This window comes from Cibotium barometz, chromosome 41, assembly GCF_041138505.1.
Source record: "Cibotium barometz isolate CiBa-2024 chromosome 41, ASM4113850v1, whole genome shotgun sequence".
Taxonomy (NCBI): domain Eukaryota; kingdom Viridiplantae; phylum Streptophyta; class Polypodiopsida; order Cyatheales; family Cibotiaceae; genus Cibotium; species Cibotium barometz.
Genome location: NC_141086.1, coordinates 37927712 through 37943049, shown reverse-complemented (window position 1 = coordinate 37943049; position 15338 = coordinate 37927712). Strand labels below are relative to the sequence as shown.

General features: G+C 40.5%; 1 pseudogene; it reads left to right on the top strand.

The window, feature by feature from the left end:
- Positions 1 to 9091: 9091 nt before the first annotated feature.
- LOC147614939 (3beta-hydroxysteroid-dehydrogenase/decarboxylase pseudogene) lies at positions 9092 to 9778 on the top strand (annotated as a pseudogene).
- Positions 9779 to 15338: the final 5560 nt, after the last annotated feature.

The following is a 15338-nucleotide window of genomic DNA, read 5'->3' as shown; positions in this document are numbered from 1 at the left end:
AAAAAAATTTCATTGCTTCTTCGTGTAATGTTTATATTTGTTATCACTATTCTATTGTTGACATGCTATTCTGAGTAAATGCTATTCTATTGTTGACATGCTATTCTGAGTAAATGCTATTCAGAGTAAATTTTCATTGCTTCTTTGTGTAATATTTATATTTGTGTTCACTATTCTATTGTTGACATGCTATTCTGAGTAAATGCTAATTTTAATCAATACTATTTTAATAACTGCTTCTTTTTTCATCAATCGCATCTCTAAGGTTGACATCTTATCGAGAGTTATGAGAGGCATACAAGTTTTGCCTCTCCTAGAATGCAACACTTACAAGCTAAACACATAAAAAGAAAAAAATCTTTTCATTGCTTCTTCATATTTGTTATCACTATTCTATTATTGACATGCTATTGTGAGTAAATGCTATTCTAGGAGGCATACAAGTTTTGCCTCCTAGAATGCAAGACTTACAAGCTAAACACATAAAAAGAAAAAAACCTTTTCATTGCTTCTTCATGTTTGTTATCACTATTCTATTGTTGACATGCTATTGTGAGTAAATGCTAATTATAATCAACACTATTTTAATAAATGATTCTTTTTTCATCAATCGCATACCTTCTTGGATGCTGTACGTCTCCAAGGTTGACATCTTATCGAGAGTTCTGAGAGGCATACAAGTTTTTCCTCAAACAAACTGTTCACGTTTTATTAGGCTATACATGTTATGTTGAGCAAAGTTCAAATATTGAGCTTCAATCAAATGATGCAATTTTAGGAATGTCTTTAGATGGGACATGGAACAAGGGGTATAGTTATAAAAAGCAAGAGGAAAGGTGTACTATGATAATATCGATGTCCTTTTGACTAAACTAGTGTTGCGACCCGCGTCTCCGATGGGCTGGAAGCATTTTCCATGTACTTACAGGTAAAAGTAATATGTGTAAAATCACCCTTCCTTTCCGTTACAGCTACGCGCATCACGTTGCACAAACACACGTATAAAGATGTATGTATGTGTATTCGTATGTATGTACATGTATGTATATGTATGTGTAATCCATTGAAACCATACATGCTACAACTGGAAGATATGTGTATGTGTGTGTGCACCTATGATGCATGTGTGCATGTCACATACACACATGTAAATATGTGTTTGTGTATGCGCATGCACCCATAATATCCATAGATATTGTTCACACTCATACATATATGTATACATCATCCTCCACTTGCCAACCTTCTATATAAAACACATCATGATTGCCATATATATCCATATAGAAGTTTCTAAAACAACAAACTTGGCATATAAATATACATCTAGCATTACAAACCCATAAAATGATGACAACCTTAACACACCTGAACACGGCTTGAAAATAATCTTCGGACAACTGGATTCTCTCTCCTTGGTAGCCTATATCCCGCGCCTCTATTTGGCAAAATGTATGCCATAAAAAAAACATTAGCATTGAAGATTTAATTCCCGTTGAAAAAAAGTAGGATAAGGATAAAAGCTTACAAAACTCATTTGGTGGATCAATATTTGAGGTGAACGACGTTTGAACAGCCCTCAATAGTAAAAATGTACCGTGCATCCAAATATTGACTAACCTCATCAATAACCCCATTTCTATCTTGCAACTCAATAGTAGCTTTATCATGTCCTTCGTATACATACTTATATAAATATTTTACACAGTTGTAATGGTAGAGCATATGAGTCTATGTTAATATGGACTTTGTACCTCAAAGAGAGAAAAGGGTTATATGGAACAACCCATCGACTATCCACCCTATGATCCTTTACCTGGATAAAACTACCATCATCTCGTCGCATGTAAGTTGGATACCCATTGTCATCAACGATAGTAGTCTCACAAAATTTTTGAGGATACCAATGTTTGCAACTCTCATTAACCATGCAAGGAGAGCGAATATTCAGTTCACCACATGGTCCATGGACATTGCAATGACTAATTATGTTTTGCAGCTCTGGAAACATCACCTTACCGGGAAGTTCAGCACATACCAACATATCATAGTGATGGATCTCGATCAGTTTACATCCACTTTCCAATATCAATAATATATGTGCATGTGGCAAGCCTCTTTTTTGAAACTCAATAACAAAAACAAATCCCAATATCGTTCCAAAGATTAATTTTTTGACCAATAAGTGCATCATGTCCTTATGCTTCATAAAAGACCCGTGCAGTCAAGTCATGTCGATCTTGGGCAACCTGACCTAGCAATAAAGAATTGGTTATTTCATCCCAGTTGGGATTGTAAAAGTAAAGGTGATAAATAGGTCAGGTTTACCCATCTTTTTAACAATAGCCATTGAATCCTGGTACAATTGATGCATATATCTAGGCCCCCCAGTATATGTAGATGGCAGTACCACCCTGCACGTCCAGCAATGCCTGCAAGGACTCTATTAACCCCATCGCATAAATTAACCATATCTGCAAGACCCTGGTAAACTTCAACATGCAATGCTTTCTGGTTATTGCGTATCCATACCAATCTAGATTCTTCTATGTTATTATATGCATCAACAATGTCCTGTTTGCAAAATATGACCACCATGTAGAAGGCATGCATTTGTATCTTCCCTAATCTGCACTCTATAAGCATAATATTGTCGTTGAGTTATGGTCTTTGTAACCTTCTCTATTCCTACCATTGAGTAGAATTCCAACATGCCAACCATCCTCTCCTTGAGGATATAGAAGAACATATAATAGAGGCATATATGAGCGATGCAAGTTAGACATTTTTTTTATAGCACCTATGCACAACATTATTTGAATGTCTCTATGCCCCACATGAAAATCATCTCCTTGACCAAGCATGATAGTTGCTACCTCACTTTCTAGAGTACGGACCAAGTATTGACGTTGATCGAGCTTCAGGTGTGATGACCATTCTCAAATCTGTATGTGGACTTGACAACAACATTTCTCTCACTGAATGAATGAAGTGTGTGGGTGTATAGATTATGTACATACATCATTATTTACAACCTTTCAACAATTTTATGATTTAAAGAGGGCATCCCATGAAGTCTATTCTCTAATTCATGCTCTGTATCATACACATAAAGCTTGGCAAATCGAGGAGCCGTATCTCGGGTTTCAATCAGGTATCACAGAACCAACACCATGATAGGTGGTACCATGGATTTGAAAATTGAATTCTCCTCCTCCCCTAGTGAACTGACTATCCAAGTAAGAGCCCAGTGAAACAAATGCCAAAGCATTATTATAAGACCGTATATTCTTTCTATATTCCTTACTTGCATTACTACCACGCAACAAGTCCACCAGTGCTGCAGGAGGTGGATTTTCCAACGGTAGTAAAGAGACTTTCCCAATTCTACAACAGTGTTTGTCCACATATTCTCCAAGCTTTCTTGACGCCTCACACTTCCAAATTATTGCACCACAAAAATGGCACTTGTAAGCAAGGCCTCCTAATAATGAGTGAAGAGTACAATCTCCAGAATATATCACCATAGTTGCTGGGTGCTTGACATTCCGAGGTAAAGAAAACACCAGCCTATAGAGAGACATTCAGATCTAATATCTTTCACATCACCAACAACAAAAGCTATATATTGGAAATTATCATCCATAGGTAGCTCATTTAAATCAAATGAAAAATGGCCTCGCGTGAAATCTCTATGCTTGATATTCCGAGGTAAAGAAAACACCAGCCTATAGAGAGACATTCAAATCTAATATCTTTCACATCACCAACAACAAAAGCTATATCTTGGAAATTATCATCCATAGGTAGCTCATTTAAATCAAATGAAAAATGGCCTCGCGTGAAATCTCTATGTGTCTGAGCATTGTGATGTTCATTGATAGGTTCTTGAAGAACCATAGCATTGAGAATTGTGTTGTTTCTTGATTCTAAGTGGATTCCGCGCCATGGGGTTCACTGTGCTCCTCATTTTCAACCCTTCCAAATGTTTCAATCCCACCTATGTTAAAGTGATCTGTAAAATTAGTAACATTTTGTTTTCGAATGCAAGTCCTTGTTTGTGACCGTTTATGGGGCGAGCCATGCATGTTGCATCCAAAATTCGAAGCAGATGAACTTGGTTTAAACTCAAGTATGTACAGCTCCTAGCCATCTTCAATCTCCTTTGAAACACAAAATAATGAATACTATTTTTTTTAACTTCAAACAACATAATACTTAAGATAGACAAAGCGATAGACAATGAGAGAGAGAGAGAGAGAGAGAGAGAGAGAGAGAGAGAGAGAGAGAGAGAGAGAGAGAGGAAGGCAGAGTTGAAACATGTTGAGAGACGAAAAATAAGAGCGTGAAGATAAAATAGAAGAGATGTATTAAACTTGAGAAAATAGAAATTCCATATATATCGCTACTAAGATAAAGAGCCAAATATAAAAGTTGGAACATAATCTAACCCTTGATCAAAAAACATCATCCCTCTCACAAAATCTCTAAGCAACTATCCTGGCTTCTAAAACATGGCACATCTTTTCCATAATTGCATTGAGTCGATTAACAAATATCTTTAGACTTAATACCTCCATGCCTAATGTATGCACTTGATCTTTTAGAGAATCTACATGTTCTTTACATTGCCCATTACATCCACGTAGACATTCCCCGATTTGAACATGCATGTTCTCCATGAAAGAAATCATCTCTAGTTGGTTTGCCTCCATGCGACCACTATTTTCATGGATGCGATGGAGATGATGAGTCAACTCATCTTTTAATGTATCTCCCTTTTGGCTGCCACTTCCACGAATCTCATCCCAAAGGGCCTCTAAGTATTCCTTGCAACAAGTAACTGAATTTTTCTTAGTGCGATCGCATGTATCCGCCGTAGTCTGTAGACGTTTAGAGCTTGTTTGTCCAGATGGAGACCTTGACCAAGCAAGGTGTTTTGCAGCGCGAACATTCATCAACTCAAGCGACGTAGACAAAGCTATTTCTTCATTGGAAGAATCATCCACGGTGGCCACTACATCTTTGGAGCAATTGTTACCATTTTGAAGCTCTATTGGTTGAAATCCAAAATTAATATCTTAAAGCTCTACAATTATCTCTATGTATCTTTGCCAACATATACCTAACCCTAGCAACCTACATGTATACTACAACAACAAGAAGAACACGGTGATACATATAATTGTCTATGAAAGGTTTTTTTTTGTGCTTTTTTAAGAATGTTTATCAATTAATATAAATGCATATATTCTCCAAGCCTACTTCAATTCGTATATTCTATATCTATATATTCTGAACAATCTATATCTATCCATCCATCAAACGAAACGAGCATGGAAATGTGCTCCAGCTCCTATGTAGATAGGCGCATGTTGAGCCTGTGCATGGGAAGGAGGAAGTACACATGGCAGGCACGTGTGTCGTGGTCTGCGGAAAAGGGGGTAACGCGCTTCACAGCTGAATGCGCATCATACTCCTCTACGAAGTGGTCACCTCGGCCACCATCATTGGCTCCTCCAGGTCGATCGTAGAGATGATCTGCTACTATCGTGAGCGACTGAGCCGGTTGTAAGGTATAAGATGCAAGAAAGACGATTGCCCATATTGGAGGCGGCCTACTGATTATATTAGAGAGATGAGAAGGGTGAACGCAAGCATGGTCGTAAAGCAATAGGAAGAGTAGTGTTAAAGAAGGGGACCACTAAATGCAAAAGTAGAGGTCCTAATTAGATCAAAATCCCTAATTTCGATCATTTACTCTTAATCACCAAGGCTTGGTGACTACTAGTGAAGAGCCGTAGAGTGGAAGCCAATGAAAAAAGGGCAACAACCTAATTGCATAGACCTTTCAAAACTCAACAATATCGAGTGGAGAGAAGGGTGACGCTGCCCCAACAACCTAATTGCATGGAACTTTCAAAACTCAACAATACCAATATTAGCAGCTTTATCACAACCTCACATGGCTTTAATATGCTTTAATATAAGATGTGAACTTGAAAATGGTCCAATTTTTATTATAAATATTAAGTAACTATGTACACTAAGTTCGTAGATTTTTATTATTTGACATTAAGCACATGCAAAGTTACCTTATATATTTGACATTAAGCACATACAAGGTTACCTTATATATTTGTCATTAAGCACATTTTTTCTTATTTGACATTAAGTACATGCAAGGTTACCTTATATATTCCAACATCGTCTTATAAAACATAAGTGTTCGTTTGTATGGGTAAGACGGGAAAGCGTCTTACAGTACGTCGGACCAATGAAACCATCTTATGAGTGGTTAACAATTAAGTAAAGGAGAACCCGAAGAACAAAAAGGTTTTGGGTTTAATCCCTTCCCACCACACCTATGAGATGCAAAGTGTATATGGAATTTCCTTTAGTACCCTGTCCACCACCAGCAATGCAACACTTAAAAAAGGGAAAACACATAAACAGAAAAAAAAATCGTTTCATTAGCTCTTTGTGCAATATTTATATTTGGCATCACCATTGTATTGTTGACATGCTATTTTGAGTAAATGCTGCGTTTAGTCAACACTATTTAAATAAGTGATTCTTTTTTCATGAATCCCATACCTTCGTGGATCCTCTGTACACTTCTTAGGTTGACATCTTATCGAGAGTTCTGAGAGACATACAAGTTTTGCCTCAAACCAACTGTTCACGTTTTATTAAGCTATACATATTATGCTCAACAAAGTTCGAATGCTTAGCTTAGCTTCAATCGAATGATGCAATTTTAAGAATGTCACATGATATTATCATGGGGATTTAGAAGCGACATGGAACAAGGGGTACACTTATAAAAAGGAGCCCTTTCCCCCTTGAGCCACCTCTTATCATTATCTCTTTCTATTAATGAAAACCTTGTTGAGATTTGATCTTCATCTGCTGCAAAGAGTATACCCCCTTCCGGTGAGAATGCCGTTCACTGGCCTTGTTGCAACTTTAAGGCTCAAACTTGAGGGGGTTGAAGCGTCAGCCTCAATGCTCAGAGGAATATAATGTAGGTTTTACCAGGCCATGAAATCTTCTTCCAAAGCGGGCAAGATCCTTCATTGATCACCAGAAGGGGCCCTTCATAGCTTCATGCAGGGGCCTAACTGTGTGTTCATATATGGTTCACACGGAAAGAGGCGAGCTCTCCATAATGGTGTGTAGTCTCGGTGTCCATGACCTGGACCTGAACATGTTAATGTGCAGTTGTGGTTGCTCTCTTGGAGTTGCTTCCTCCTCTAGTACCTCGGCGAGATCAGGGAAACAGTGTCTTTTGGCGATCATGCTTTGACGTAGCGTGTGCCCTTTCTCTGCCTGCTCATACTGGTGAGCGGAGAGAGGGGTCACCTTGCTACAGCTGTGACCTGGAACTCTAGTGGAAGCAGTCGCGGAGGAGGCCGCTGCCGTGAAAGCCAGCATGGTTGAAATGTGCTCCAGCTCCTGTGTAGACAGGCGGGTGTTGAGCCTGTGCATGGGGAGGAGGACGTAGACATGGCAGGCACGTGTGTCGCGATCTGCGGGCAAGGGGGTGACGCGCTTCACAGCTGAAATATGCTCATCATACTCCGCTACGAAGTGGTTGGGGAACTCCAGCATCAGCTCGGCCACCTTCATTGGCTCCTCCAGCTCGCACGTGCGATCGTCGAGAGCATGCACGATTCTGATGAATGATCTGCTACTATCGTGAGCGACTGAGGCGGGTGTAAGGTAGATGCAAGAAAGACGATTGCCCATATTGAGAAGGCGGAAGATTTGACGTTGATTATACTAATATAATTATATGAGAGAGGGCAATTGAAGACAGGTGAGAAGGATATTGAGCTCAAGCATGGTCGAAGAGTTGCAACAGGGACGGTGGTGTTAAAAAGAAGGGGGGAGGGTAAGTTGCTTCGCAAGAGCTGGGGCTAGTGGGAGCGTAAGCAGGATAAGGTGTGGCCGGTTGAATGATAGTGCGTACTGCCGACCACAACCAAACGCAAAAGTAGAGTCAAGGTGGAAGCTGCCCCAACAACAACACAATTGCATGGAACTTTCAAAACTCAACAATACCAATATATATTATATTAGCAGTGGGGCAAAACCTGGCAGGCTCCACTTTTACACGTACTCTCGACCACCTCACATGGCTTCAACATAAGACACACGTGGGAATATAGCTTGAGCGTCTTTACCAAACACGACATGAGCTAACTGCTCCAGCGCCAAAAAATATGGGGAAAAATACACAAAAGAAAGAGGAAAACGCTCAACTTCAGAAAAACTTACAAGACCTCAATATTTAGAAAACCAAAATAAAAGGAAATTCAAAGATTTAGGAAACACAAATAAAAGAGACATTAAAGAGAGACCAAAACAGAAGACCTTAAGGTAAAAGAAACCAAAAGACAAGGAAAAATAAAAACTTACAATTAAGATCAAAAGCTAGTGTTGAAGTAGAAAAATATATAAATTAAAGATAATAAACTTAAGAGAGAGAGAGAGAGAGAGAGAGAGAGAGTGGGTGGTTGCAAGATGAGGGTACTCACTTTCGTTCACTCTATCTAAAATTGGGACATCGACGCATCTCGGGCGGAGTACATCGATCGTGATATCGCCATCAATTAAAACATGACACGCGCCTCCCGAGCCTAAAGCGACATATCTCGAACGGGATACCAACTAATGCCACGCTGTCGTGCCATGGCACGTCTATGGTGTGAAACCATGCATGTAAGGCCATTAAATATAAATCTAGATGCATGGGATTAAGTGCCATGACTTGACTCATTTTATGATGCCTATGTACATATGTTCATATTGTAAATGAGGTTCAATAAGACGAGCTGAGGCTGAGCCAGGTCTCGAAGCCTCTGTATATAAGTGTGGTGTGAATCATGGAGTTTTTATGCTTATGGTGATCCTTGAGGTAGCACGAATTATCAATGAACCAAAAGCAGCATCACTTTCTTATGGGCTGACAAGAAAGAGGGATTAGTTGCAGTTTTTGATCTTGATGGAGGCATAAGAAAGACTGAAGGACCTGGCACAAGAGGCTTTCATGAGAGATGCTTCAATTGGCAATAGTTTGATCAGCATGTATGCAAAGTGTGGCTTTGTTTCAGAGGCAAGGGAAGTCTTTGATAAGCTACCAGTTCGAGATGTTGTAGCATGGAGCTCAATGGTAAAAGGATACGGCATTAACCATGAGGGTTCCTTGGCTATGCAATGTTTCAACGACATGCATGCACAAGCATGCAAGGGAACAGTAGCAGTTTCCCACATGGCAGCTTCAGATTCATCAATCAACAATTTCAGTCTACACTACAATGTCACTGTTGAAGGAACACACAATATAATAAATGCTTGCCTTCATAACAACGTGCACAAGCTCATTTGTAGTAGCTCACCTAGTACTGTTTTTGATGGTGCACATGGCATCATGAATGGAGATGAAACCCTGCCATACCCTGATCAGTGTAATGATTCCTACTCTGAGACAAAAGCACAGGCAGAGACGCTTGTTCTTGGGGCTAATGGAAAGTCAGGTTTAGTCACTTGTGCTCTTCGTCCAAGCAGTATCTTTGGCCCTGGGGATAGGTTGCTAGTCCCATCGCGCGTTGCTGGTGCAAGATAAGGGAAAATGAAGTTTATACTGAGGGATGGCAACAACATGTATGATTTCACTTATGTGGAGAATGTGGCTCATGCGCACGTCTGTGCCGAGCAAGCCCTGGATGCAGCCAAATGCTATGGTGACAATGTTGCTGGCTGGCACAACTAAGCAAAGCACAACAGCATCTAGGTGATGTGCACAGTAAGGCACATAGCAAGGCACAAGCATAGCCAAGCGGGTAGTCAGCCCAAGCAAGGCAAGGCATGGTGGCCGGTGCACAACAGAGGTTGGGCACTGTAGGTTTTGATGCTTAAGCGCACAACCCGCAAGACAAGAGAAGGTGGTGGCTTGCGTGGCAAAAATACGAAGGCATTTTTTTTTAAAAGGAATATCCGAATTTTAAGCAAAAAAAAAAGGAGGCGCAGCGTATTTTCATCTTGGAAAACGCGAGTTTTTGGCTGCAAAAGGGAATTCGGCCCGAATCCCTTGCGGGAAAAATCAAAAAGAACCAGGGCAACGCACATATGAAGGGAGAAGGGTGCAGAAAAGGAAGGGGGGGAAAAAACCAGAGCTCGATTTTGCAGATTATCTTGTTTTAGAAATATAGCTTCTGTTCAAGCCTTGTAGGGGTTTGAATTAGAGAGTAATAGAAGCTTCATCTAGTGATACGCTTTCTAAAAATTTCCAAAAAATGAAGCGAACTGCTGCCCGATTTCATGCAAGGAGAAATTTCGACGTAGAAGCTCATGAAGATGACATGAAATTCGGTTTTTGTGAAACAAAGATAAGCTTTTTTTTATGAATTCGATTTCAAAAAAAAAATCGTAATTCCTTAGTAAAGGTTTGGGTTTTAAGGCTTTAATTGCCTCAAAAATAAAAACTCTTGGTAAAAGCCTTAATACTTATGGCCTTAGAAATTGGAGAGTTTTTCTGGAATTTGTGAGTTTTGGAATTCGAATAATCCAAAGTTTAAGGTGGTTTTGATTCTGGAACCTTGTAAGAGAATGGTTGATTGAATCTTAGTTTTGTGAACGTGAAGCTTTTGGGAATTACATGATGATGTATATACGCCATATGTTATTTTTGCTTTTGTGAGCTGTTGGAATCTGAAAGCAGGTTTTCATGAAATCAAGAGTCATCTTGAAATGGTGATGTTGGCAATATATGAAATATGTGATGTAAATGGTCACATGTATATGGAAATCTTTTGAAGATTGTGCTATGCCTACATGTGTTATGTATGAAGCATTTGGATAAAGGGTCAGGAGATCTATGCTTGGAACTGGTCATGATCTTGACACATAACTTATGTGCAATCATCAAGTTGAATTTGGGGATGTTTTGAAGTGAATTGGCACATGTACATGTCATCTAAAATGGAGATGTCTTATGCCCCTTGAAGAGTTATATGTTTTGTTTCCTTGCTAGGATTTGAAGCTACTCTCACAGCCAGAAGTCTCACACTTGCCCAGTGATACCGCCCACGTCACGACAGCTTTGGTGAACCCGACGTGAAACTGCTGGGGTGAGAGTTAGTGGTGAAATTCACAGTGCAAGTTATGGCTGAGAATCCTGAGGGACAGGGGGTTCATTTTGACCCCGGGGTTATGCAAATGTTTCAGATGTTTACTATGTATATGCAACAGTAGCAGCAAGCGGCCGAGAGGGGGAAAATTTCCACGACTAAAGCACTGCAGTCAATCGTGAAGAAGGTGGATCAATTTGATGGTAAAGACATCACAAAGTACCTGCGCAATTACACAAATGAAATGGAGCTAAATAGGGTGACTGAAGAGGATATGGTTCGAAGCTTTGAGCTGGTATGTGTTCCCGAAATAAGAGAGCGCATAAGAGGATTACAGGTAGCACATGGTGGCAGAAATTGGGAGGAGTTCAAGCTTGCTGTCAGAAACCAACTTGTATTTTTCAAAGATGGAAAAATCCACCTTACAGAGACTGGTCTTCCGTTAAGCACAAACTTTGGGAAAGGAGGGATGAAAAAGCTAGTTGAGGATATGGCTGCTAGCCATGCCATCTCTATGGTTGAGGCAGCAACCTATGGGTTAAAGGCTGGTCAATCAAAGCAAGAATCTGAGAAGGATGAAGACTATGAGAATGAAGATTTTTGGCCATCAACAATGGAGCTAATTGCGTCAAAGAAGGTAACTAAGCAGGCTTTGCATGAGGCAGGAGACTGTATACGTCTTGAGACTGGTTGGGAAGAACTCGTGGATTCTTTATCTGTTCATGCCTACATTGCAAAATGCCAGAATAATGAGGCATAGGTAGAGGGAAAGCGTAAGAGGGAAAATGAGGAAGGAGGGCCATCAAAAAGGGTCACCCGTGGTAGTGGAAAGAAGGACCCTGGGTCATTACATGTGCCTCCGCCGCAAAATCAGCCTCCACAGGAAGTATCAATGGAAGAAGTGCCAGCAAAGATGAAGCATGAGAAGGAGAAGGGTAAACGGAAAAGTCCGCTCTATAAGCTCCAATCCGATATTGAAGCCGACGGACCTCAAAAAGGTGCTAGAAGAGAGGATTCTAAACAGTAGGGTGGAATTTACACTAGGGAAAGTCTTGGGAATTACAAAGAAAGAATTCCATGATGAGATAATTGATATTATACGAAGGAAAAGGCAGTCCATAATTGAATCTATTCCATCACAGGGGGAGACAAGCACTTCCAAGACTCATGGAGTACAGGGACAGCAAAAGGAAGAGAGAGAGAATGCGGTGGAATGTAGTCACTCTACTGGGGGGGCACGACAAGTGCGCTTTATGGATGAGGGTGATGAAAAAGAAGTTCTTGCAAAAAGTCATTACTCCAGGAACCATTGGGCAAGGGCCACTACTGAAACCCTTGTCAAGATAGGAGACTTGGAAGAGCCGTATGCTGCCTTAATCGATCATGGGTCTGAAATAAATCTTATGGCTAAAAACCTCTACAACAAATGTAAGTGGCCAATGGATGTAGATCACGGGTGGATGATTAAAGCGGCTAATAACTCATCTGGAGAGCTCTATGCAGCCTGTCCAAATGTAAGGGTAACTATAGGGGATGTGAAAGATGACCAGAACTTCTTCGTCTAGGAGATGTCATCGTATCCCCTTATCCTTGGGCAACCCTATATTACAGCTGTGAGGATGGAGACAAAAGTCTTAGATGATGGCTCAGCATATGCAAGAATAAGTAGCAAAGATGGCAAGAAAGCTGTTCAGTTCTTGACAGTTTGCATCTACCATGAAAGGAACCACGAGTCTCTTCGAGAACAATTACTCCCAAAGATAAACAGAGAATTCATGAACTACAGGGAGATGAGGGATTTTGGCCAGGTGCCATTGTAAAGCGGGATTGCAATGGTACAGGAGGCAATGAGTTCTCGCAGGATTCAATCAATGTAAATAACTTTTTAGCAAACTTTCAGAGATTTTCTAGCTATGGGTCAATAGTCTTTGTAAAAAGCAAGGATTTAAAGCGTGGTATGCATCGATATGTACAAAATGTACAAAAAAGTTTTGAGCAGTGTGGTCTTTTGGAGAAAAATGAGTTTATTTCAGGTGTGCTTGACGAGGTGTCATTTGTGGATACTATGGGTGAGCTTTTTGCCATGGAAAGCGCATGCTTACAGGGTGGGAATGAGATGGTAAAGGTGTCATCTATGGGGATGTATGATATAATTCGGGAATTTGAGGGAATGGAATGTAAAAACATGTATTGTGAGATGGATGCTCGTGTTGATACAAAGTATAAAATAGTTGCAAAGAAGGTGAAACCAGTTGCCTTGCCCTTGCCACCAGGAAGCAAGGAGAAAATAGATGAAGCCTCTATGCAACCGAATCTCAGAGATCCGAAGAAAATTGGGCATAAGTTTACACAAGAAACCCTAAAAGAGCTGAAGATTGGTGAAAAGGATTTTCTGTTGCCAGTTGAAAAGGAATGCTTTGAGGAGATGCTTGTAAAACATGGGAAGGCCTTTGCTTTTCAGCCGCATGAGATAGGCTGTGTTGATCCAAGCGTAATAGCACCAATGGTGATCTTCACTGTTCCACATGTGCCCTAGAACCTGCGGCGGCAGCCGATTCCAGTACCAAAGGCTCTCTTGCCAAAGCTGATGGAATTACTAAAAGAAAAGATCAGGATGGGAATTTTGGAGCCATCGTGCGCTCCATACTCCAACAGATGGTTTACCGTGCCAAAGAAAAATGGAGCATTGCGCTTCATTCAAGACATGCAACCTGTAAACAAGGTCACAATCAGGAATGTGGGAGCAGGTCCAATTGTGGACGAGTTTGCAGAAGCATTTGCAGGGAAAGCTATATACTCTATGGGTGATCTATATTCGGGATATGATCAGTTCCAGCTGGATATACAAAGCAGGGACTTGACCACAATGAAAACTCCTTTGGGTTTGGTAAGGATGTGCACCTTACCACAGGGAGCCATCAAGTCAATGGAACATATGATGAATGGTATGAATAAAGTCTTGCAAGACTTCATTCCACAAATAACTATGCCTTTTCTGGATGATGTGCCCATAAAAGGCTGTGATGAGAAAGATAAAGATGGGGATTTGGATTTGAAGGGGTGCCGCAAATTTGTGGCAAATCATATAAAGGATTGTGGCAAAATCCTATCTAGGCTTGAAGAGGTGAATCTTACTTTGTCTGGAATGAAATCAGTGTTTGGGGTTGGTGAAGTACTAATCGTGGGGCATCTTTGTAATACTAATGAATGCCGACCTTGTCCAGCCAAGATAGATGCAATACAAAGAATGAAAGAGATATGCATTAATGTTACAGAGGTGAGGAGATTTCTTGGTGCATGTGTCTTTTATGTTATATGGATCCCACATTATGCACATGTAGCAGATCCTCTCTACCAACTTTTGAGGAAAAATCAGAGATTTTTATGGAATGCTGCACATATTAAAGCTATGCGGAAGCTGAAACGTCTGCTCCAAACATCACCTACTCTAAGGAAGGTAGATTATGAGTGTGGCAGGCCTGTGATTGTAGCAGTTGATACTAGTCCTACTAGGATAGGATGGGCAGTAGGGCAAGATGATGAGGATGATCACAGGTATGTGATCAGGTTTGGAGCAAAGGTACTAACGAAATTATCCGCAGATCAAGAGGGAGTTATGTGGAGTAGTCACTGCCTTGAAATGTGAAAAAGAATATCTCATTGGGGCATCCGTGCTTGTGGAAACTGACTGCTTGCCACTCCTTGGGATGATTGCAAGCTGCACCACTCCAGATATCGCTATGCTCAGGTGGATTACCTATATCAAGTCACTAAATCCCGAGTTTAAGCATATTGCAGGGAAGGATAACCCAGTTGCAGATATGCTATCAAGAGCCAGGTATGAAGATGAAGAAGGGATGATTAGTGACATTGATGATGTAGGCACAAAGTTCTATACTACTGCACATGCAAAAGGGGACCATGCTTGCTTATCAAATGCTCTTGAGTCTTTTACTGAGGAAATGTATGAAGGAGATTGGTTGCTTATTGGCCAATACTTGAGTACTTTGACAAGGCAGGAAAATTGGTCTGACTTAGAATTCAAGAGGATCCGCAGAAAGGCATATGGGTATTTTCTAAAGAATGGATACCTATGGAAGCATCCTAAGCAGAGGAATGACCGTACAACTCATAGCTCAGTGACAGGATACATGCCTGCAGAAATAATGTATGGTCAGAAGCCGGTAATGCCAGTTGAAGAAG